The sequence below is a fragment of the Gadus morhua genome, chromosome 10, assembly GCF_902167405.1.
Source record: "Gadus morhua chromosome 10, gadMor3.0, whole genome shotgun sequence".
NCBI classification, from domain to species: Eukaryota; Metazoa; Chordata; class Actinopteri; order Gadiformes; family Gadidae; genus Gadus; species Gadus morhua.
The window spans coordinates 23,407,597-23,432,461 of NC_044057.1; the positions used below are offsets into that span (position 1 = coordinate 23,407,597).

The 24,865-nt window shown below is 40.0% G+C and overlaps 1 long non-coding RNA gene and 1 pseudogene across 1 annotated transcript; both read left to right on the forward strand.

Annotated features, from left to right (window-relative positions):
• Positions 1–24,865, forward strand: part of LOC115552677 (uncharacterized) — a 157,220-nt pseudogene that overhangs the window by 10,837 nt on the left and 121,518 nt on the right.
• Positions 17,198–20,161, forward strand: LOC115552682 (uncharacterized). Its single transcript, XR_003978355.1, has 6 exons — positions 17,198–17,355; positions 17,535–17,859; positions 17,965–18,338; positions 18,517–18,632; positions 18,831–18,886; positions 20,147–20,161. It is a non-coding gene; the product is annotated as an uncharacterized LOC115552682 (long non-coding RNA).

The following is a 24,865-nucleotide window of genomic DNA, read 5'->3' on the forward strand; positions in this document are numbered from 1 at the left end:
TTAATAGTCTTTATTCTAAACCACTATGACAACATCTACACTAGATGCTAAAATGACCGATTTCAGTGATCTTGGTCTCTAAATCAGATTGTGCAACTTATGCATGCTGAACCCCACACTGTTATTTTAAACTACAACTTTCCTTATTCATCCTAGTGGTAGTAATAGTAGTAGTAGTACTATTATATATAAGCAAATGCAAATATGTTTCAACATGTTTCTCTGTTGTGCAAGTCAAATATCAGGTTGAGAGGAAATATATGTCCATTTCATGGTTGGTTTCTGAGGAACCTTAGCAACACATCCTGTTGATACCTGCAAGCAGGTTATGGTTAAGAGTTTTGGCGGTGTGTCAAAGAAAAAGGCATGACCAGTCAAAGCTCTCGCCTCTCAGCTCAATCGCTGCTAAGGGCTTCGCTCTGTTTTGTTTCCAACACAAAGGAAAGGAAGTCACACTAGATGCTTTGGGCTTGTTGCATTTACTGCAAATCTACACTGCCGGTTATAAAACATGCAGCCTGAAACAAACAGATGCATCACCAACAAGGTGGGCTGAAGAGGGGGTCTGGTGATATAGCCTTAGACATGTAAAACACAAGGATATGGTTTGCTACGTCTCAGTAAGGATTTATTTAGAAACTTTTCTTACTCACATTGTTCTGAAATCTTTAAATCATCAATGAAGATTCTTAACAAGGCTGTCATACAATTAATTCATACTCTTAATTGGCCAGAATCTGATTAGATTCAACCAGAGGAGATAAAGCTGTGGCCTACCAGTATTTAAAAGCATCCACGGTTAATGGTTGCTAATGATAATTAATTTATGTAATTGGGTCATTGCAGATTTTCTGCAGTCTTTTAATCAATTTTAATGCATATTTAACCCCTCTGGTAAAGCTTTATCTTACACCTGTCGACGTGTGCGATTCTTATTATTTATATTCATGTGTATTGTTACTACTACTCTCTTTTTGAAGCCAATGAGATTTGGGCGTTAGCTTTTACATGAACAACGTGCCCAAAATGTGCACTACATCAACTGTAGAGATTATAGATCTTATAGTATATAGATGTTATCATTGTGCAGTTCTACATCTACAACCATTGCAGAATAATTTCAAAGACTTCAGACAATACCACAACTACTAATACAACTAGTCCTACTACCTCACTACGACTGCACTTACTAATGTGATGTGGTCAGGACGTCATCTGAACATACATGTGCTCTATAGGGCGGGTCACAAACTGTTTCTTTGTGCGTTGAAAACAATCAAGATCTCCAAAGAATGATGTCTTAATTTATGAGTGAAAGATGGCAGTAGCATTGGCGATCAAGAATTGAAGCTCTCTGATTGTTTGTTTGGACGCAGCAACTGGACGATACGCATTCAACACCTTCATTGATCATGTTAGCCCAGCCTCGGGAGAACATCCAGATATAACTGGCCTGCCAATAATTATTGACAGGGCAGTTACCGCAGCCTGACGTTGTTTAAAAAACTCCATCAGATTGGTTTAACCCCGCCACATATACCGCTGTGAAAACAAACTAAACTGTAGCCTCCCAATTTAAGAACACAAAGTAATGTTCTCCTAGTGGGGTGGGGGTGTTGTATTACTCAACCCAACTACCATAACTGTTATTATAACCATACAGTGCTTTTTAATATGAATTCATGATGGTGCGTGATGTAACATTTGGCGGTATGTGAACATATTTGAAAAGGGAAGATTGGCCATAAACAGTAGTGCTATTTAGATATTACAAGTAGATAGAAGTAGAACAAGTTTTTCAATATAGATGGAATGCATAAAAAAATATATCAACTACAAATATGAACTACAAAACCATTGTATCATTGGCTTACTTCAGTTTGCGTCTTTAAGTTCCCAGCCAATCACCGTGGATCTATGATTCTATAAATGTTGGTCTTTACAGTCAAAATCTTTCACTTCAGAGAGAAGGGGTGCTAGTTTAGCACCATACCATGACAACGTTTGCATTATGTTTTGCTATTACAATTCTGAGCACAGCATGTACGTACTTATTCTATTCACATTAAAATTGCTCTCTTTTTCATTAAAAGAAAAATTTGTTAAATAAATATTATTCTATCTTTTTTGTTTGATTCTCTTTGCTTTTTAGTGCTGATTCAGACCCAAGAGGTTCCTCGATTGGTCTTTTTGAAAACAGCAAACCTTGGAGATACTGTCACTCTGCATTGTGGTGTTTACGAGGAATCTATATTTATTTTAAATTGGTTTAAGCAATCTCTTGGAATCATTCCCCAAGTGGTTGCTAACATAATTGATGAAAAAAAGAATTACCCATCCTTTAATTCAAGAATCACAATTGGAGTGGGAACTGACTATAATCTGATAATCAGGGATATAAAAAACAAGGATGAAGCAAATTTTTTCTATAACCAAGTAAATCAATATATCAGAATATTTGGAAAATCTGCACATTTTTGGCCGTCAAAGGTAACATATTCGTTTCAACATTTTGCTTGTCTTGGTCATAAGCAAAAATATATTTTAAGCAATTTGATTATGCAGCAGTTGATTATTTGATGATAAATCTTGTTTTTAATCGTGCAGATGTCAATGACAAGAGGTTTGTCTCCCAGACTGTGGTCCAACAGCCTGTGTCAGCATCAGCTCAGCTGGGAGACCCTGTGGCTCTCCAGTGCTCTATTACCTCCCAGAGGACGGACCACAGTAACCAGTGCCAAGGGGAACCCAGTGTGTACTGGTTCAGATCAGGACCATCTCACCCTGCTGCCATTTACATGAATGGAAACAGGAGGGTGGATGTCAGAATAGTTCTGGGCCTCCGTCTGCTCCACTGAGCTGTGTCTACACTCTCCCCAAGAACAATGTAGACTCCTCTGATGCTGGGGCTTACTACTGTAACTTTATTTAACCAAAAGGTAACAGGGTTTGAATTATAGCAGAAGATTCAAACGGTATTACAAAATTGGTAAAAAAATATTTGAAAAAACAACAAAAATGTGGTAGACTGAATTTCTCCTCATCCTACATTTAGGGAAACAAATGAAACTTGCTTTCGATGTTTGTAATATGTGATAAAAACAATGTGAATGCCATGTTTTTAGCGTTCAGTTGGATTGAAATTAAATGTGATCTCCACTTAGTTTCCTGTGTTGTGCAGCAGCCTTGCTGCTCTCAGTGTCTTTAAGTTCCAGCCAATCACTGATGATCTAGGATATCAAAACGCCTGTGTTATAAGGGCAAATCTTTCAATTGAGTCAGTACAGCACTAGTAGAGCACCGAAACGCAACAATGTCGGCAAGAGTTTTTGCTATTACAATTCTTATGGGGTTATGTAAGTAAAATTCCTCTAAAATGTTACGTCCAAATTGTTTGACTTTGTTATTTCTGCAGTATACTGTGTTTTTTGTTAAAAATACAAAATTGACCTGCAATTCATTTTTGCACAGTCTTTAATTGGATCACATGTTTGTCTATTTTTTTCAGCGATGATTGATACCAACGAGGTTCCTCGTATCGTCTCTTTGAAAACAGCAATACTTGGAGATAAGGTTACTTTACATTGTGGTGCTGAAACAGAAAGTAGAAATATGGTATGGTACAAGCAATCACTTGGATATGTTCCCCAAAGGTTGCTTTAATAGTGGGTGAATATAGCGAAATTATCCCCCCTTTTGATTCAATTTTCACTGCAGCAAAACCAGACATGGATCTGAACATTAGATCTGTGAGTAAAGAAGATGAAGCAAACTATTTTTGCCAAGAGCATTATTCAAAGGATTGGAGTGGATTGTTTTTGTCTGTCAAAGGTAAGATATCCCTGTTCTACTTGTTTTCTATCTTATCATCTGAAAGTAGCCGAAATATATAGTATTTCTCAGTTTTGATGATTATATTATTTCACTGTTCAGATCCCAATGACCAGAGGTTTGTCTCCCAGACTGTGGTCCAACAGCCTGTGTCTGCAACAGCTCAGCTGGGAGACCCTGTGGCTCTCCAGTGCTCTATTACCTCCCAGAGGACGGACCACAGTAACCAGTGTCAAGGGGAACCCAGTGTGTACTGGTTCAGATCAGGACCATCTCACTCAGCTGCCATTTACATGAATGGAAACAGGAGTGGTGGATGTCAGAATAGTTCTGGGCCTCCGTCGGCTCCACAGAGCTGTGTCTACACTCTCCCCAAGAACAATGTAGACTCCTCTGATGCTGGGACTTACTACTGTGCCCTGGCAGCATGTGGGGAAGTTGTGTTTGGAAATGGAACCAAGCTGGACCTAATATATGCTGGACCTGGTCAATATATTTTACTTCCTACTTAAGAAGATAACAGACACATCATGAATAACCTGTTTGGTTTGAGATTTTAATTGAAACATATATGCAAGAGTCATGAGTCATGACCTAATGGGAATGTAATGTTACAGAAAACATGAATTCAACAGATTCATGATGACACCTTGTTGATTCCAGGACCAAACCTGGTTCCAGCAACCGTGGTGCTTGGAATACTGTTGGCTTGCTGTCTGGTTGTGATTATATTCCTTCTTCTCACCAGAAATAAAAAGCAAGTTTGTGAGCATTGCAAAGGTCTGTACCTTCTCAATAATTGATTTTGTGGAACATTTGATTTCATAGGAAGTTCTTAGTTTAGGAATAACAGTAGTTATAGTTTGGCACACATCTTAATTTCTGTTTTTATGATTAACTTTTACAATAGGGTTACATCAATTCTGCATGAACTACTCAATCTTAAAAGTGAATGTTATTCTTCCATTCTTGTTCTCAGGAACACTGGGTGCTTCCTACTCTGTCCCACACGACTCAGTGATTCAGGAACCACAGGTACAGCTGTTTCAACATGTTGCATTCAATTGATTTTAACTGATGGAGTTACATAGTACTATAAATCAAGAGATCCAATTTAAATGTATAGTTAATTTATTCTATACATTTGTCAACTAGCAGAACTATTGTGTTAAGTGCCGTGGGGATCAAATCAACATTACAACCAGCTAGGCTTGCGGCTCATGTTGGATGGGTACTTCCATACTAATCCATGTTAAAGTGACAGTATTTGACATTTTGTCCATATTTGTTTCTACTTTTAAGAAAAAATGGTTTGATTGAAAAACAACCCAATGAAAAACTATCTGTTTAAGTTCATTTTTATTGAGTAACACTAGTTTTTGAGCAGTGTTTCATGGATGTCACCATCATAGGTATCAAGAAATATAAATCTGTTCTAATTACATGGATGTGCAACTTCTATAGGTATGATGGGGGTCAAAAATAATCAATCAAATTTTCTATCTATCTAACCACCTTCCTGGATGAATTTTTTCTATCGGGTCAAATGAACGGGTTTAGTGTTGGCTTTGGTCACAAACATTCTCGGCCCACACCCGTTGGCAGAATTAAAGAGAGGACAGAAATTACAAAGGGGCCACAACAATTTTTTACTTGCTGATAACACAGGAGGGATAATAATCTGTAGTTATCTGTAGTAGACACAATGTATTTTCTACCCCCCACGGCTGCTACTGCACTGCTGTAAAACGCAGATAATTCCCGACCAAGCTGACTGTCCACAAGAGTGCCGTAATATGCTGTGTTTTTTTTTCTTTGAAAGTAAAAGTAAACGGTCAAATTGACCCTAACCTTCTTTTTCGAAGTCCAATCAAAATTGTTTTCTTTCAGCTGGTGAAATGTCTAAATTTGATGTGCCATGTGTGCAGTAGAGTTGTGTGAATGAAGCGCTCTGTCACCACAATTAGGGTGAGAATACAGATGGGGCAGATTGTGTGATAGGAGTAATGGATAAAAAACTAAGGGGGCACAAATAACTAAGCACCCTTTTGCCCCGTGTGGCTGTCTAGGCCCCAGTATAGGATTAGACGCCTTTACCCCGTATGAGTGTAGTTTTGACCTTCACTCTAGAAGAAGTGCTCCTTACGGCTCTGAATCCTCCAAGATGTTTGTTAGTAATGCACAGTTCTCTGTTGTAGGACGGGAAACTGATTCCTTGAACTACGCAGCATTGGAGTTCTCTGGCAGGAAAACCAGAGGAAGGAAGAAGAACAGTGAACGGACTCAGGAGAGTCTGTATTCTGCTGTGAGAGAAACCGGCCACTGAAATGCATCGACCTAGTTTGAATTCCTCAATATTGTAAGTTTGAATCTATCCACAAGATGTTTGTTAGTAATGCACAGTTCTCTGTTGTAGGACGGAAAACTGATTCCTTGAACTACGCAGCGTTGGAGTTCTCTGGCAGGAAAACCAGAGGAAGGAAGAAGAACAGTGAACGGACTCAGGAGAGTCTGTATTCTGCTGTGAGAGAAACCGGCCACTGAAATGCATCGACCTAGTTTGAATTCCTCAATATTGTAACGTGGATGTGCAGTATATTTCCAAGTGTTAAAAATAGAAGTTTAAAATACGATGGGAGAAGTTAAGGTAAATAGTACGATTAGGACAATGCTTGAGTAGCACTGAACTATAACGAGAGAGATGATAGGAAGCAACACTTAAGCGCTATTTTTCATTAGCTTGTATTAACAAGCCCAACGCCGGTGGCTAAGCCCCGGATGCTAATGAACCTAAAAACTAAGCATGCGCTAAAATGCGCGGCAAATTATTTCATAATGCTTAACCGAAATAAACAAAATACGCCAGTTATTATAGCTTTAAATAGCTACCTACTGCTGTGCTGCTTATCCCCAAACATCTAAAGTTCCATTCAAGTTATTTCAGAGTAAAATAAATACAATTGAGACAGACCTTACCATATACATATTAGTCTGGTTATGCTTTTAAACTGTTTATTCTCTTGCCAGAAGGACTATCTAGAACAGGGTCTCAACTCAACTTCCCTGGGGCCGCCGAGGTAGAATTTGGGTCAGGCTGGGCCGCATCAATTATGCCACAGAAAATAGGAGCACAACTGACCCAATCTAAGATAATGATCGGCTATCATTAGATCACGTTGGCTATGTAATCGCTGACAACAGGGGACATTTCATGGTGGATGGTGTAATCGGGACATTTTAGCGTCCTTTGGCTTTTGTCGGGACTCGGCAAAACCGGGATATCTGGTCACCCTATCACAAGTGATAAAAAAGCGTGGCAAGCCACTTAGCAAAAGTGTGCCTTTGACAACAATGTGCGGGCCGCACTAACACTAAACTTTGATGTCAAGTAGGGGGCCACAAAATATCATCCTGCGGGCCTCAATTGGCCCCCGGGCCGCGAGTTTGAGAGCCCTGATCTAGAAGGACTAGGCTACTTTATTTTGAGATGTCCCTGGAATCCCCATGTTTCTTTCTAAATAACTAACTAGCATTAGTGACCATAATAATTGTATCACTTCTAGACTGAAATTAATTAATGCATTCCATAGTTACCAGTAAATATACCAATATATATTTAATTTTTTTTTTTTTTTTTCTTTACCCAAAAGATTATATTCGGGGCTAATTAAATAATATCCGGGGCTTTAGCCCCTAATAAAAACAGCCTAGTGACGCCACTGGTATTAACTGCCACTTAACACTGGTCATTATAAAAGGCTTGCGTTCATGAAGCTGCACAGAGCACATTCATATCTTTCCACCTGATTGTAGCTGGGTTATTTAAGTTAATTGCTATTCTAAAATGTTGTTAATAAAGGAATTTAATGAATTGATGACTACAATCTTCTATTGTATGCCTGATGTGCTGCAGCGATGATCTATCCACTGGTGTGTGTGCATTTCTGGGGAGTTGATGCAGGAATTGGACACCAGTTGGAACAAATCCAGGTACAAAAACAGTGACTCCCTCATCTGCGTTTTCATGTCTGTATAATCACAAAAATCTGATTTCATCAACCGAAAATGGATTAACTATGAACTATTTATTAATACTTTTGATATAAAGGGTAGCCTACTGCATGTAGGCCAACCGTTTGTAGAACATAGGCTAATACGGAATGTTTTAGTCATCTACACTTTGAGCTGGAAATTAGAGGCAAGTTAAACAAATCACACTTTGAAGTGAATATATTACATGTGATCAACCTTGAAACAGTTTCTGTTCTTCTGAGTCAAGGGAACATAGGAGGCACTTGCATAGTGCGGGTTTAGGTATTGTGACGCCCCGTCTGTTCTGTGTCCTGTGACCTCTCTCTCTGATCGGCTCTGGCAAGACGCGTTTTGAGGGCTGGTTGCAGCGGATGCCTTTTTGCGTCATGCATTACAGGTGTCATGCCGAGGTGTCATGCCGACGTGCATGACTCTTAACGTTACCTTTTCTTTTGAGACTTGTCAGTAAATAGAGATTACTGCAACTAACGTTACCCAACGTGTGTGTCTCTCTATGTTCAACGCGCATGTTCAACAATCAAATATCTCAGACTATTACAAATAAAAACTGCTGAAATTGGGCAGATGGCGATCCATTGACTTCCATTATTTTCCAACTGATTGTTTGGCAGCTTCCATACCACATATTAAAAAGTTTAGCAAATAAACATTGTAGAAAATGTTAAATAAATAAAAAAATAAAAAAGGAAGTGTTTCAGTCTGAGTAAGTGCGTGGAGGGCGAAACAAATAACTGACTCCCTTAAGCCCAGTTCAGAGCAAAGGTTGGGGATGAAAAATGGTTTGAGACCTTTGCAGACAAAGTGTGTCTTAAGCCGTTGCACGGCGTCAGAGATTTAATAACTAGCCCGAGCAACGATACTTCTTTTTAAAGGGGCGATTTACAACGATGTCACAAGTGGACATTTCCCTCCGTTTATTAATTGTTTCTCATCATTTGCCAAACAGCGGAGCATTAACGTTATTTGGATTAACATCAACGCCTATTGTTTGATCTGAACTGGGTTTAAGCTTTACCTCCTCTGGGGAATCAGGTCATCTCCAGTCTACCAGTTGCTACTGAGAAAAAGAGAAATAGACTGGACCCCCTCTGTCTTTAAAGGTCCAGTTTGATTTAAGATGGGATCTGGTATTTGAATAATTTAATTTTTCTCTTTTTTGTGGGTGACAAAGCAGCTTCAAGAAATGGAAGCCTCTAAAAACCTATCTATCTGATCTAATGAAATGCAACAAGCATCTATGAACCCAAGTCATAATCCTTGTATTGCCAAGCGTACTTGGCCGATAAAGCCTGATTCTGAAAAAGCTAATAAAAGATACATACCTACATACTTATTTCCTTCTTGTTATTTTTTTTTCCACTGTGGTGGAAACCGAGAGCATCGCCCCAAGCGGGGGCTGAGCTGAGGGGCGAGGACTGTGGCTATATGTGTCTGTTTAACACACACAACCAGCTCTCTGAAACATCCATCTGCCTCAAGGTCAACAGGACGTGCTGCTGCGGTTATTCAGTAACCAAGCATGAAATGCACGCATTTCCTATCACTGACCGAACCTGAAAGGGGATTTTTCTGTGAAGAGTGATTTTTTTATGGGTACTGGGTGAACTAAATTATATGGCCACATGTTATGTACAAAATACAATAACTGTTCACAATTTATATAAAAAAATTGTTTTATGAAGTAAGACACTTTGTAAAAACCATCACATTGATCCAACATTGTCACCATTGTTGACGCCTTTGTTGTGTTTCGTCTTGTTTGGCCAGGTACCTGCCAGAGGTGACGGGAGGACGAGACAGCTGATCGGTGAGCTGTCCCCCCATTCACCACCCCCAGATCACCACACCCTCCTCCCCCACCTCAGCAGGAGCCCAGGCGTTCCCTCTCCTGCCTACCTCTGAGACCCCCCCCCCCCCCCCCCCCCCCCCCGTCACCTCTCTCCATCCTGGAGAGGGACGTCAACAGACTCTTCAAGAGCCAGAAACCCTGCAAGGCAGCTGGACCGGACTCTGTCTCCCCCCTCCACCCTCAAGCACTGTGCAGATCAGCTGTCTCCAGTATTTACAGACATTTTTAACACCTCGCTGGAGACATGCCATGTACCAGGCTGTTTTATATCCTCCACCATCATCCCCATCCCCAAAAAAACAAGGCCCATAGAACTCAAAGACTACAGACCAGTCGCCTTGACCTCTGTGGTCATGAAATCCTTTGAGCGCCTTGTCCTGTCCATCACGGACCCTCTCCTGGACCCCATGCAGTCCGCCTACAGAGCCAACAGGTCTGTGGATGATGCTGTAAACATGGCCCTCCACTTCATCCTCCAGCACCTGGACTCAGCAGGGACCTACGCCAGGATCCTGTTTGTGGATTACAGCTCTGCCTTCAACACCATCATCCCCACTTTGCTACAGGACAAGCTCTCCCAGCTGCACGTGCCCGACTCCACCTGCCGGTGGATAACTGACTTCTGATTCAGAGGCTGGCCGCCAACAAACTGAGACCAGCGCAGGCTGGACAGGACACTGACTTCATGGACAGTAAGGACTTTCACAGATGAGCTTCCTAATGATTCCGGTTTAAATGGCAAAGCTGACAAACTGAAATCATTCATCTTGTTTTATTTAAACCACCATTTGTTGATAGGATTACACATTACATGATTACTTGCTCTCTGTTGCTGTCCACAATATTGCAGGTGAGGAAGGCAGTGGATCCGTGGGAGGAGACAGAGGAGGGAGGTACAATGATGATTGGCCAGGCTATTGGCCTAACTCCCCGCCTTACAACCAACCCTCGCAACTCCTCCTCCAACCCTGCCAACATCTCTCGTGTGCGAAGCGGCTCAATATGGATTGGAATGAGAATAGTGGCTCACGTTCTCCACACTCCATCCATAGTCTTTGATGGTCTCTGTCTCCCCCTTGTGGAGATAACCGGTTATTGCATATTTGAGCACATTGGTCAAGGGTCTCATGGGATGCCGATTGCCACACCCAGCCAATGCATGAAACTAGCTTAATTTTGTAGGGGAAAGCAATAATTGTACCTCACTATAATTACTATTTACCTGGTTATGCAGTACCCATATGGTTGCGTGATTTAAGCCATGAAAGGAAACTGTCGATTTCGATTCACGTCTTTTCTTTCTGATCGGTTTCATGCTCAAAGTGTTCTTAGAACATCCAGAAAAAGCTGTGTGTGTATGGGTTCTGAAGAGAAATCTATGCTCGTACATTATTGGCTTTGTATAGACTTAACAACAATTAAATAGAAAGTTAACATAGATATTGTTCCTCAATTATTCGATGCAGAATGAAACGAGACCACAAGACAATACATGAAGCTGTTGGAGTTAGATGTTTTCGTAATCGGACAAATAAAGGCAAAAAACAGCACAATGAGAATGTATAGATAATGGCAAGGACACTTTCTGTTAAACAGCAACTTAAGAAACCTTTATTTGTGAGGGGGAGGCAAAGGTTTTGTTTTCAGTTTATGTTGAGCATAAGTATTGAGCTTTTCTGTAATGGTGAACAACTTTGGTAAAATGTTAGAAATAAATCTGTTTTTATAACACCTGACTTATGAAGGATTTTTTTTTATCTAATTCTGAAGGCTCCCGCTAAAAGTTATGAGGATGTCATTATTATCGTATGCCATGACTTTACATTACATGAGAACCAGTCTGAAAATCAAAATGGCACAGTAACCCGAGATGCTTGTGACAATCAGACTTTAACTGTGTTTGTGGCCTCTACATTGTATAAGGTCTATAGTCTTTCAGATCAGTGTCTTTCAACTGGTGGGTTGCTACCCAAAAGTGGGTCGCGGACTTGATCTGAATGGGTCGCGGAATGTGTGGCGCAATTTAATGCCCATGGTCAAATGTGGGTCCCGAGGCCAGACCAGTTGAGAACCACTGCTTCAGATTCCACTCTGTAGCCTGCCGCCATTCTCTCTTGACATTCCATTATGGTGAATGATTAGCGCAACCTTTTGTATTAAAATGAGCTTTGGAGCTTCATTCAAGAAAATCTGAGGAAATGTTGTTGGCCAGTGTCTTCATATTTGTTCTGAGAAGGTGGCTCATGTTGTTTTTTATAAAAATGAGCTTGGATGCTCTTCAATGGGTAAACATCACGAAATGTAATTCTTCCTGAAGCTGCAGTTCTTTAAAATGAGGTTTGTCAGTAGCACTTGCTGCAAGTCAAGAACGAGTTGCTATTTGTTCGTATTGTGCGGGGGACTGAAGTGGTGTCGTTTATTCGCAAAATTGAAAGCCACGGTAAAAAACGTTATGGCAGTGCCGGGAAATTGAAAGACAAAAAGATAACGTGTCTAGCCGATGCATTTAAATTTCAGAAATTAACTCACTTGTTCTCTAGTCTGTAGCACATCTGCGCCAGCTGACGTTAGTAGTAGTAATGTCCCTGCAAAAGCACTAGGTGGCGCCAGAGTTGTGTCTTATGACTGAATGAACTCAAAACCAAATTATTTTAATAGGCCATTTATTAAAAAAAAAAAAATAAATCTCATTTTGATGAACTAAATGGAACTTGAATTGTAATAAATTCGATTTTACTGATTTTTAGGTAATATTCTCCTTCTGTGAGGATGTATGCATCCTGCTGTCCAGGCACAAGCAGTGGGCTTAACTCACCACTGCTCTCCATGCGCCCTCCTTCGGGATATTCAGAGTTTCCTGCTACAAACCTATTTTCATTGATTTCTTTGGGTCTCGAAGGAGAGGCACCTCAGACCTAATTTCCTCTCTCTGTTCTGTGAATGATATCCAATCAATTATAGGCAATAAAATGTGTTCATGGAAAGTCAGCAACGTTTTAGATAGCATGAACACCTCCTCTTCCCTGCAAAGTGGGCCATTTAATCATGCATGAGTGAAATGTATATGAATGAAATATATACCAATAAACGTGATAGATACTGTGGAGACACAAAGGCAAGTGCAAACACAGTTAAGATGCACATGTGCGCGCACACCACACACACACACACACACACACAACACACACACACACACACACTAGACATCCATCTTTACTAGACTTGCATCTCATAACCAACCAATCCCCTATATGGACTTATTGAAAGTTTTTGCTTTGTGGCTAGAGTGTGATATTTTGAACCAAACTTTCCACTCAGGTTTCAGAGCGTGAGAAATGATAATGACGTGCAGACAACATACATCACAGGTACGTAAAAGTTTTCTACATGCAGCAAAGCAAGATATATTTGCACATCACATACAATTTGTTCTATCACTTCATATTCTGCCTATTTATATTTTATTGTTTCTGTTATTCTTAGCCAAATTCTGGAGCCATAATCTGCTAACCGTAGTTGCATATTTTGAGATGCTTTCTTGGCCCATGTAATTCCACCAAGAAACAGAACTTATTTATACTGGAAAATGGTGTCTTGATATAAATTGTCCCGAGAAAATGCACCAAGCTTCATCATGAAAAAAGTCACTAAAGACCATCGGTGTGGATGAGGGACCTATGCTCTAAAGGACTATGCCATCACCAGCTGAGCCATCACAGAACAGTTGCTGAACAACTGCTCTTTTAAGATGCACCTCCTTGCTGTCAAGCAGAACTTGAAAGCACAGCTACCCTCAGCTCATGTCCCAGGTGGAACCACTCACAGGTTACCACCAGCCATGCCTTGAACTCCACAGGGCTGACACGAAGCCTTACTGTAACAACATGAAACAGCATCTCCCTGCTGTTGTTGGAGACGTCACATCAAGTAGAGTACATGCCTCAAGAAGAGAAGAGACTGAACAAACCCCCCCTCAGCATGCGACGGCAATCTAAAGCTCAAGGATTTACACAATACATACACAAAACAGTAGTCTATACATCTCTAAATTGCTACAGATCAGTTTGGCTCCCTGATTAATGTTTGTTCATGAAGCTTGTATCTTCAAAACCACACAAGAATAAATGTTTATAAAGGGGTGGGGCAAGTAGTGGCATCAGATTCTACAGCCTTGTCATTACCACCACTTGTTACAAAGTGAGATCACTGAAGTACAAATATAATCCTGGCCAATTCACATCCAGATTCAGAGAACCAATGCATCTTTAATTTAGTCTATATTGACTTAATAGTCATTATTCTAACACTGACAATGTACACTAGATGATCCCACTGTTATGATGAGATGATCACACTGTTATTTTAAACACCAACCTTTCTTCATTCATACGTAGTGGGTAGTAGTAGTAGTAGTAGTAGAAGTACTATTATATATATAAGACAAATAAAATATGTTTCAACATGTTTCTCTGTTCTGCAAGTAAAATATCAGGTTGAGAGGAAATATACGTCCATTTCATGGTTGGTTTCTGCAGCACCTCAGCAACACATCCTGTTGATACCTACAAGCAGGTTATGGTTAAGAGTTTGGCGGTGTGTCGAAGAAAAAGGCATGACCAGCCACAGCTCTCGCCTCTCAGCTCAACCACTGCTAAGGGCTTCGCTCTGTTTTGTTTCCAAACACAAAGGAAAGGAAGTCACACTAGATGCTTTGGGCTTGTTGCATGAACTGCAAATCTACACTGGCGGTTATAAAACATGCAGCCTGAAACAAACAGATGCATCACCAACAAGGTGGGCTCAAGAGGGGGTCTGGTGATATAGCAATAGACATGTAAAACACAAAGATATGGTTTACTACAATTATATAGGTTTACTATGCCTTAGTAAGGATTTATTTAGAAACTTTCTTACTCACATTGATCTGAAATCTTTAAAACATCAATGAAGATTCTTAACAAGGCTGTCATACAATTAATTCATACTCTTAATTGGCCAGAATCTGATTATATTCAACCAGAAGGAGATAAAGCTGTGGCCTACCAGTATTTAAAAGCATCCACGGTTAATGGTTGCTAATGATAATTAATTGATGTAATTGGGTCATTGCAGATTTTCTGCAGTCTTTTAAGCAATTTTAATGCATATTTAACCCCTCTGGTAAAGCTTTATCTTACACCTGTCGACGTGTGCGATTCTTATTATTTATATTCATGTAGTATTGTTACTACTTCTCCTTTTGAAGCCAATGAGATTTGGGCGTTAGCTTTTACAATGAACACGTGCCCAAAAATGTGCACTACATCAACTGTAGAGACTATAGATCTTATAATATATAGATGTTATCATTGTGCAGTTCTACATCTACAACCATTGCAGTATAATTTCAAAGACTTCAGACAATACCACAACTAACTAATACAACTAGTCCTACTACCTCACTACGACTGCACTTACTAATGTGATGTGGTCAGGACGTCATCTGAACATACATGTGCTCTATAGGGCAGGTCACCAAACTGTTTCTTTGTACGTTGAAAACAATCAAGATCTCCAAAGAATGATGTTTTAATTATGAGTGAAAGATAGCAATAGCATTGGCGATCGAGATTGAAGCTCTCCGATTGTTTTGTTTGGGACACAGCAACTGGACGATACGCATTCAACACCTTCATTGATCATGTTAGCCAGCCTCGGGAGAACATCCAGATATAACTGGCCTGCCAATAATTATTGACTGGGCAGTTACCGCAGCCTGACGTTGTTTAAAAAACTCCATCAGGTTGGTTTAACCCCGCCACATATACCGCTGTGGAAAACAAACTAAACTGTAGCCTCCAATTTAAGAACACAAAGTAATGTTCTCCTGGTGGGGTGGGGGTGTTGTATTACTCAACCCAACTACCATAACTGTTATTATAACCATACAGTGCTTTTTAATATGAATTCATGATGGTGCGTGATGTAACATTTGGCGGTATGTGAACATATTTGAAAAGGGAAGATTGGCCATAAACAGTAGTGCTATTAGATATTACAAGTAGATAGAAGTAGAAACAAGTTTGTCAATATAGAATGGAATACATACAAAAATATATAAACCTACAAATATGAACTAGAAAAAACAATATATCATTGGCTTACTTCAGTTTGCCTCTTTAAGTTCCCAGCCAATCACCGTGGATCTGTGATTGTATAAAATGTTGGTCTTTACAGTCAAAATCTTTCACTTCAGAGAGAAGGGGTGCTAGTTTAGCACCATACCATGACAACGTTTGCATTATGTTTTGCTATTACAATCTGAGCACAGCATGTACGTACTTATTCTATTCACATTAAAATTGCTCTCTTTTCATTAAAGTAAAAATATTTTAGTGTTTGTTAAATAAATATTATTCAATCTTTTTTGTTTGTTTCTCTTTGCTTTTTAGTGCTGATTCAGACCCAAGAGGTTCCTCGATTGGTATTTTTTTAACAGCAAACCTCAGAGATACTGTCACTCTGCATTGTGGTGTTTACGAGGAATCTATATTTATTTTAAATTGGTTTAAGCAATCTCTTGGAATCACTCCCCAAGTGGTTGCTAACAGAATTGATGAAAAAAAAAGACTTACACATCCTTGATTCAAGAATCACAGTGGAGTGGGAACTGACTATAATCTGATAATCAGGGATATAAAAAAACAGGATGAAGCAATTTTTTTTTGTAACCAAGTAACTATATTTGGAAAATCCGCACATTTTTGGCCGTCAAAGGTAACATATTAGTTTCAACATTTTGCTTGTCTTGGTCATAAGCAAAAATATATTTTAAGCAATTTGATTATGCAGCAGTTGATTAATTTGATGATAAATCTTGTTTTTAATCGTGCAGATGTCATTGACCAGTGGTTTGTCTCCCAGACTGTGGTCCAACACCTGTGTCTGCATCAGCTCAGCTGGGAGACCCTGTGGCTCTCCAGTGCTCTATTACCTCCCAGAGGACGGACCACAGTAACCAGTGCCAAGGGGAACCCAGTGTGTACTGGTTCAGATCAGGACCATCTCACCCTGCTGCCATTTACATGAATGGAAACAGGAGTGGTGAATGTCAGAATAGTTCTGGGCCTCCGTCTGCTCCACAGAGCTGTGTCTACACTCTCCCCAAGAACAGTGTAGACTCCTCTGATGCTGGGGCTTACTACTGTAACTTTATTAACCAAAAGGTAACAGGGTTTGAATTATAGGAGAAGATTCAAACGGTATTACAAAATTGGTAAAAATTATTTGAAACAAACAACAAAAATGTGGTAGACTGAATTTCTCCTCATCATACATTTAGGGAAACAATGAAACTTGCTTTCCATTTTTGTAATATCTGATAAAAACAATGTGAATGCCATGTTTTTAGCGTTCAGTTTGGATTGAAATTAAATGTGATCTCCACTTAGTTTCCTGTGTCGTGCAGCAGCCTTGCTGCTCTCAGTGTCTTTAAGTTCCAGCCAATCACTGATGATCTAGGATATCAAAACGCCTGTGTTTTAAGGGCAAATCTTTCAATTGAGTTAGTACAGCACTAGTAGAGCAGCGAAACGCAACTATGTCTGCAAGAGTTTTTGCTATTACAATTCTTATGGGGTTATGTAAGTAAAATTCCTCTAAAAATGTTACGTCCAATTGTTTGACTTTGTTATTTCTGCAGTATACTGGGTTTTTTGTTAAAAATACAAAATAGAAACCATTTGGAAAGTATAATTTAGACCAGCGATTCATTTTTGCTTTTTCTTCAATGGGATGAATTGTTTATGTCTATTTTTTTCAGCGATGATTGACACCAAAGAGGGTCCTCATATTGTCTCTTTGCAAATAGCAAGACTTGGAGAGGATGTTACTTTACATTGTGGTGATAGAAAGGAAAGTAGATTTATTCACTGGTACAAGCAATCGATTGGATATGTTCCCCAAAAGGTCGCTACAATAGTTGGTGATGATTTTAGTCAAATTTTCCCTCCTTTCGATTCACGTTTCACTGCAGCAGACATGAATCTGAACATTACATCTGTGAGTAAAAGAAGACGAAGGAAACTATTTCTGCCAAGAGCATATTTCAAAGAATTGGAAAAGTGGATTTTTTTTGTCTATCAAAGGTAAGATATCCCTGTTCTACTTGTTTACGATATTATCATCTGAAAGTAGCCCAATTATATATTTTTTCTCAATTTTGAAGATGATTATATTATTTCACTGTTCAGATCCCAATGACCAGAGGTTTGTCTCCCAGACCTGTGGACCAACAGCCTGTGTCTGCATCAGCTCAGCTGGGAGACCCTGTGGCTCTCCAGTGCTCTATTACCTCCCAGAGGACGGACCACAGTAACCAGTGTCAAGGGGAACCAAGTGTGTACTGGTTCAGATCAGGACCATCTCACCCTGCTGCCATTTCCGTGAATGGAAACACGAGGGGTGAATGTCGGAATAGTTCTGGGCCTCCGTCTGCTCCACAGAGCTGTGTCTACACTCTCCCCAAGAAACAATGTAGACTCCTCTGATGCTGGGACCTACTACTGTGCCCTGGCATTATGTGGGGAAGTTGTGTTTGGAAATGGAACCCAGCTGGATATACCAGGTCAATATATTTGACTTCTTACTTAAGAAGATAACAGACACATCATTAATAACCTGTTTCTTTGATATTTTAATTTCAAAATATAATATGCAAGAGTCATGAGTCATGACCTAATGGAAATGTAATGTTACAGAAAACATGATTTCAACAGATTCATGATGACACCTGTTGATTCCAGGAGCCAAGCTGTTTCCAGCAACCATGGTACTTGAATACTGTTGGCTTGCTGTCTGGTTGTGATTATAATCCTCCTTCTCACCAAAAATAAAAATCAAGTTTGTGAGCATTGCAAAGGTCTGTACTTTCTCAATAATTGATTTTGTGGAGCATTTGATTTCATAGAAAGGTCTTACTTTAGAAATCACAGTAGTGATAGTTTGGCACTCATCTTAATTTCTATTTTTATTATTAACTTTTATAATAGGGTTACATCAATCCTGCATGAACTACTTAATCTTAAAGTGAATGTTTTTCTTCCGTTCTTGTTCCCAGGAACACTGGGTGCTTCCTACTCTGTCCCACACGACTCAGTGAATCAGGAACCACAGGTACAGCTGTTTCAACATGTTTGCATTCAGTTGATATTAACTTTGATGGTGTTACATAGTACTATAAATCAAGAGATCCAAATTAAATGTATAGTTCATTTATCCTATACATTTGTCAACTAGCAGAACTTATGTGTTAAGTGCCGTGGAGATCAAATCGACATTACAACCAGCTAGGACTTAGGTTCATGTTGGATGGTACTTATTCCATTTTAATATCCACGTTAAAAGTGACAATATTTGACATTTTTTCCATATTTGTTTCTACTTTTAAGACAAAAATGGTTTGACCGAAAAAACAACCCAATGGAAAAACAATGTGTTGAAGTGTTTTGCTCCAAGTTCATTTTTATGGAGAAACACTAGTTTTTGAGCTAGTTAGTGTTTCATGGGAATCAAGAAACATTAATCTGATCTAATTACATGGATGTGCAATTTCTATAGGTATGATGGGGGTCAAAAATAATCAATCTAATTTTCTCTCTATCTAACCACCTTCCTGGAGAGTTTTCTATCGGGTCAAATTAACGGGTTTAGCGTTGGCCTTGGTCACAAAGAATTCTCGGCCCACACACGTTGGCAGAAATAACGAGAGGAAAGAAATGACGGAGGGGCCACAACTATTTTTTACTTGCTGATAGAACAGGAGGGATAATAATCTGTAGTTATCTGTAGTAGACACAATGTATTTTTCAACCCCCCACGGCTGCTACTGCACTGCTGTAAAACACAGATAATTCTCGACCAAGCTGTTTTTCCGCGAAGAGTGCCGTTATATGCTGTGTATGAAAGCAGCAGAGATGTTCAAGGTTTGCACAGCCTCATCAATGTCATCAAAGCGAGCAACATTGTACGATCTAAACGAATTTTTGAACGATTTTTTTTAAAACGATTTGATTCAGCCACTCAATGAACGTTTTTTTTCTTTGAAAGTAAAAGGAAAACGGTCAAATTGACCCCAACCTTCTTTTTGAAGTACAATCACATTTGTTTTTCTTTCAGAAATGTCTATTTTTGATGTGCCATGTGTGCAGTAGAGTTGTGTGAATGAAGTGCTCTGGAGCGTGTCTTTCCGCATCAGGGGGCACAACATTATACTAAGCACCCTTTTGCCCCGTGTGGCTGTCTAGTCCCCAGTATAGGATGAGACGGCTTTACACCCGTATGATTGTAGGTTTGACCTTCACTCTAGAAGAAGTGGTCCTTACGGCTGTGAATCCTCTCAGATGTTTGTTAGTAATGAGCAGTTCTCTGTTGTAGGACGGGAAAACCGAAATCCATCGACCTGGTCGTAATATAGTTTGAATTCTTCAATTTTGTAACGTGGATGTGCAGTATATTTACAAAGGTGATAAAAGGAGAAGTTTAAAATACGATGAGAGAAGCTAAGATAAATAGTAAGATTAGGACAATGCTCGAGTAGCACTGAACTATAACGAGAGAGATGATAGTAAGCAACACTTAAAGCGCTATTTTTCATTAGCTTGTATTAACCAGCCCAACGCCGGTGGCTAAGCCCCTGATGCTTATGAAACCTAAAAACTGGGCACGCATGGCAAATTTTTCATAATGCTTAACCTAAATAAAGAAAATATGCCAGTTATTATAGTTTTAAATAGCTACCTGACTGCTGTGCTGCTTATCCCCAAACATCTAAAGTTCCATTCAAGTTATTTCAGAGTAAAATAAATACAAGTGAGACAGACCTTACACACATATACATAGTCTGGTTATGCTTTTAAACTGCTTATTATCTTGTCAGAAGGACTATCTAGAAGGACTAGGCTACTTTATTTTGAGATGTCCCTGAATCCCGTTGTTTCTTTCTACATAACTAACTAGCATTAGTGACCATAATAATTGTATCACTTCTAGACTGAATTGAATTAATGCATTCCATAGATAGTCTTTTTATTTTTTTTTCCTTACCCAAAGATTATATTCTGGGCTATTTAAATAATATCTGGGGCTTAAGCCCCGAATAAAACAGCCTAGTGACGCCACTGGTATTAACTGCCACTTAACGCTGGTCATTATAAAAGGCTTGAGTTCATGAAGCCGCACAGAGCATATTCATATCTCTCCTCCTGATTGAAGCTGGGGTTCATTTGGTTCTAGCCAGGGACGTGCACAGGAATTTTGAGGGGCAGTTGCTCTGACCTGAAATAAGGGCACCCCCCCCCCCCATGCAGCTCTGTAACCCTGTACTTTCTAGCATGGTCCTCTCATATATGGTGATCAGCGCTTAGGCCTACCTGCCCTATATGCCTCCTCCTGGTCCAAATTTTCCGAGTGTCTGGAGGCTTGTGACTGCTCCTCATCTTAAATGTAATGTAATTATGAAAAATTGCCATTAGCAGGCTAAAATATGAGTCTGATTAATTTATCAATTAGCCTACACAGTATAATTTTTTATCACTATGCAAAGTCTCTGTCCCACCTGCTGTTTGGCTTTTTCGTAGCCAACCCTGTAGTGATGTGCTCCTCTTTGCTGCCTCCTTTAGTTGTCTCTCTCTCTCCTGAATCCTCCACTTTTCACTGGGCATTTCGGCTTCACTTAACAATAACAAACAATACCCAAAATAGTAATAAGATTTAGGCATGAACCATTTTGAATGAAAGAATTCATGTGATGCATTACTTCCATCATTTATTCTTCTTGTTAAAACGAAATGTTAGAAACTAACTATCAGCAGACATGTAGCTTAGTTTGGCTACCAAGAAATGTGTAGACTATGTGATAACGGGCTGCTTGTCTGCAAGCTAGCTAGCTGTCTGATTATTTAGGCTAAACTTTACGTTGCAAACTGAGCCTGGATTTATGAAGATTGTAATTCATTTCATAAACGCGATGATGATTGTTTGTTTGTTATACATCTCAAATTCACCTTTTCCGACAACATCAAGGCAGTCGTCTGACTCGTCTCACAGGTGCCGGTGTTCCGGTCGCGTGCAGCGCTGCAGCTACGTAAAGCAGCTTCACACGCCGCGCGGCAACTCGCCGCCTCCATTCATTTCAATGAGGAAGGGCGGCAGAGGGGAGGCGGCAAAAGCGGCTGTTGCCGCGCGGCAGAGTTTGCCCTCCCCCTACTGACTTTCACTCTCAGTGCCCGAACGGAATTGAATGAGGCTACGCTTACTTTATGAAATGTTTCGAGTGGCGATTTTTTTTATCTAGGCCTACATGAAATTCTGCATCCATTAAATGATTAAAAAAAACCTTCTTTTTTTTCCCTCGGAAGGGCAACGTGAGTCGAGGAGGGCATATGGGCAGTTGCCCAAGCAACCTGAGCAACCCCCCTGTGCACGTCCCTGGTTCTAGCCATAATGTGTGAGCTTGCCAAAGGTTTTTGTGTCGCTGTAAATGTTCATGTGTTTCATTCATTTTCATAAGTTATTTGCTATTCTAAAATGTTGTTAATAAAGGAATTGAATGAATTGATGAATACGATCTTCTATTGTATACCTGATGTGCTGCAGCGATGAATCTATCCACTGGTGTGTGTGCATTTCTGAGGAGTTGATGCATGAATTGGACACCAGTTGGAACAAATCCAGGTACAAAGACCGTGACTCCCTCATCTGCGTTTATCATGTCTGTATAATCACTAAAATCAGATTTCAACCGAAAATGTATTAACTATTTGATTTTGATTTTTTTGATTTTGATTTAAATTTATTTCGAACATGTAAAAGAAAACAAAAAATATATATCATACACAAATTATTGATGTTAAACAAAATAAAAAAGCATAATTCGATACATAAATGATAAATACTTGAACTATGAACTATTTATTAATACTTTTGATATGGTGATCGGAAAAAAGGGTAGCCTACTGCATGTAGGGTACCCTTTTTTAAATAATAGGGTAGGGAAATAAGGGTACTGCATGTACCGTTTGTAGAACATAGGCTAATATGGACTGTTTTAGTCATAATAATAATAATGCATTGAATTTATATAGCGCTTTTCCTAGACACTCAAAGACGCTTTACATTGAAGGGGGGACCTCACTCACCACCACCATGTGTAGCACCCACTAGGGGTCATCTACACTTTGAGCTGGAAATTAGAGGCAATGTTAAAGAAATCACACTTTGAAGTGAATAATTACATGTGAACAACCTTGAAACAGTTTCTGTTCTTCTGAGTCAAAGGAACATAGGAGGCACTTCTTGCATAGTGCGGGTTTAGGTATTGTGACGCCCGTCCGTTCTGTGTCCTGTGACCTCTCTCTCTCTCTGATCGGCTCTGGCTAGACGCGTTTTGAGGGCTGGTTGCAGCGGATCGCAATGCCTTTTTGCGTCATGCATTACACGTGTCATGCCGACGTGCATGACTCTTAACGTTACCTTTTCTTTTGAGACTTGTCAATAAATAGAGATTTCTAGGCTACAACTGACGGTACCCGACGGTGTGTCTCTCTATGTTCAACGCGTATGTTCAACAATCAAATATCTCAAACTATTACATATAAAAACTGCTGGAATTGGGCAGTTGGCGATCCATTGACCTCCATTATTTTCCAACTGATTGTATGGCAGCTTCCATACCACATATAACAAAGTTTAGCAAATAAACTGTAGAAAATGCACCAAAAAAAATAAAACTCGGTCTGAGATGTGCGTGGAGGGCGAAACAAATAACTCTCCCTTAAGCCCAGTTCAGAGAAAAGGTTGGGGATGAAAAATGGTTTGAGACCGTTGCAGACAAAGTGTGAACTGGTTAGTTGCCGAGTGTCTTAAGCCGTGGCATGGCGTCAGAGATTTAGTAACTAGCCCGAGCAACGATACTTATTTTTAAAGGGGCGATTAACAACGATGTCACAAGAGGACATTTCCCTCCGTTTATTAATTGTTTCTCAGCATTTGCCAAACAGCGGAGCATTAACGTTAATTTGGATGTGCTTTGCATCACCAGATTCCAAATTTGATCTGAACTGGGTTTAAGCTTGACCTCCTCTGGGGAATCAGGTCATCTCCAGTCTACCAGTTGCTACGGAGAAAAAGAGAAATAGACTGGACCCCCTCTGTCTTTAAAGGTCCAGTTTGATTTAAGATGGGATCTGGTATTTGAATAATTTAATTTTTCTCTTTTTTATGTGGGAGACAAAGCAGCTTCAAGAAATGGAAGCCTCTAAAAACCTATCTATCTGATCTAATGAAATGCAACAAGCATCTATGAACCCAAGTCATAATCCTTGTATTTCCAAGCGTACTTGGCCGATAAAGCCTGATTCTGAAAAAGCTAATAAAAGATACATACCTACATACTTATTTCCTTCTTGTTATTTTTTTTTTCCACTATGGTGGAAACCGAGAGCATCCCCCCAAGCTGCGGCTGAGCTGAGGGGCGAGGACTGTGGCTATATGTGTCTGTTTAACACTCACCACCAGCTCTCTGAAACATCCATCGACCTGGCTCAAGGTCAACAGGACGTGCTGCTGCGGTTATTCAGTAACCAAGCATGAAATGCACGCATTTCCTATCACTGACCGAACCTGAAAGGGGATTTTTCTGTGAAGAGTGATTTTTTTATGGGTACTGGGTGAACTAAATTATATGGCCACATGTTATGTACAAAATATAATAACTGTACACAATTTATATAAAAAATTGTTTATGAAGTAAGACACTGTTTGTAAAAACAACATCACATTGATCCAACATTGTCCCATTGTTGACGCCTTTGTTGTGTTTCGTCCTGTTTGGCCAGGTACCTGCCAGAGGTGACGGGAGGACGAGACAGCTGATCGGACAGCTGTCCCCCCATTCACCACCCCCAGATCACTCAACCCACACCACACCCTCCTCCCCCACCTCAGCAGGAGCCCAGGCGTTCCCTCTCCTGCCTACCTCTGAGACCCCCCCCCCCCCCCCCCCCCCCCCGTCACCTCTCTCCATCCTGGAGAGGGACGTCAACAGACTCTTCAAGAGGCAAAACCCTGCAAGGCAGCTGGACCGGACTCTGTCTC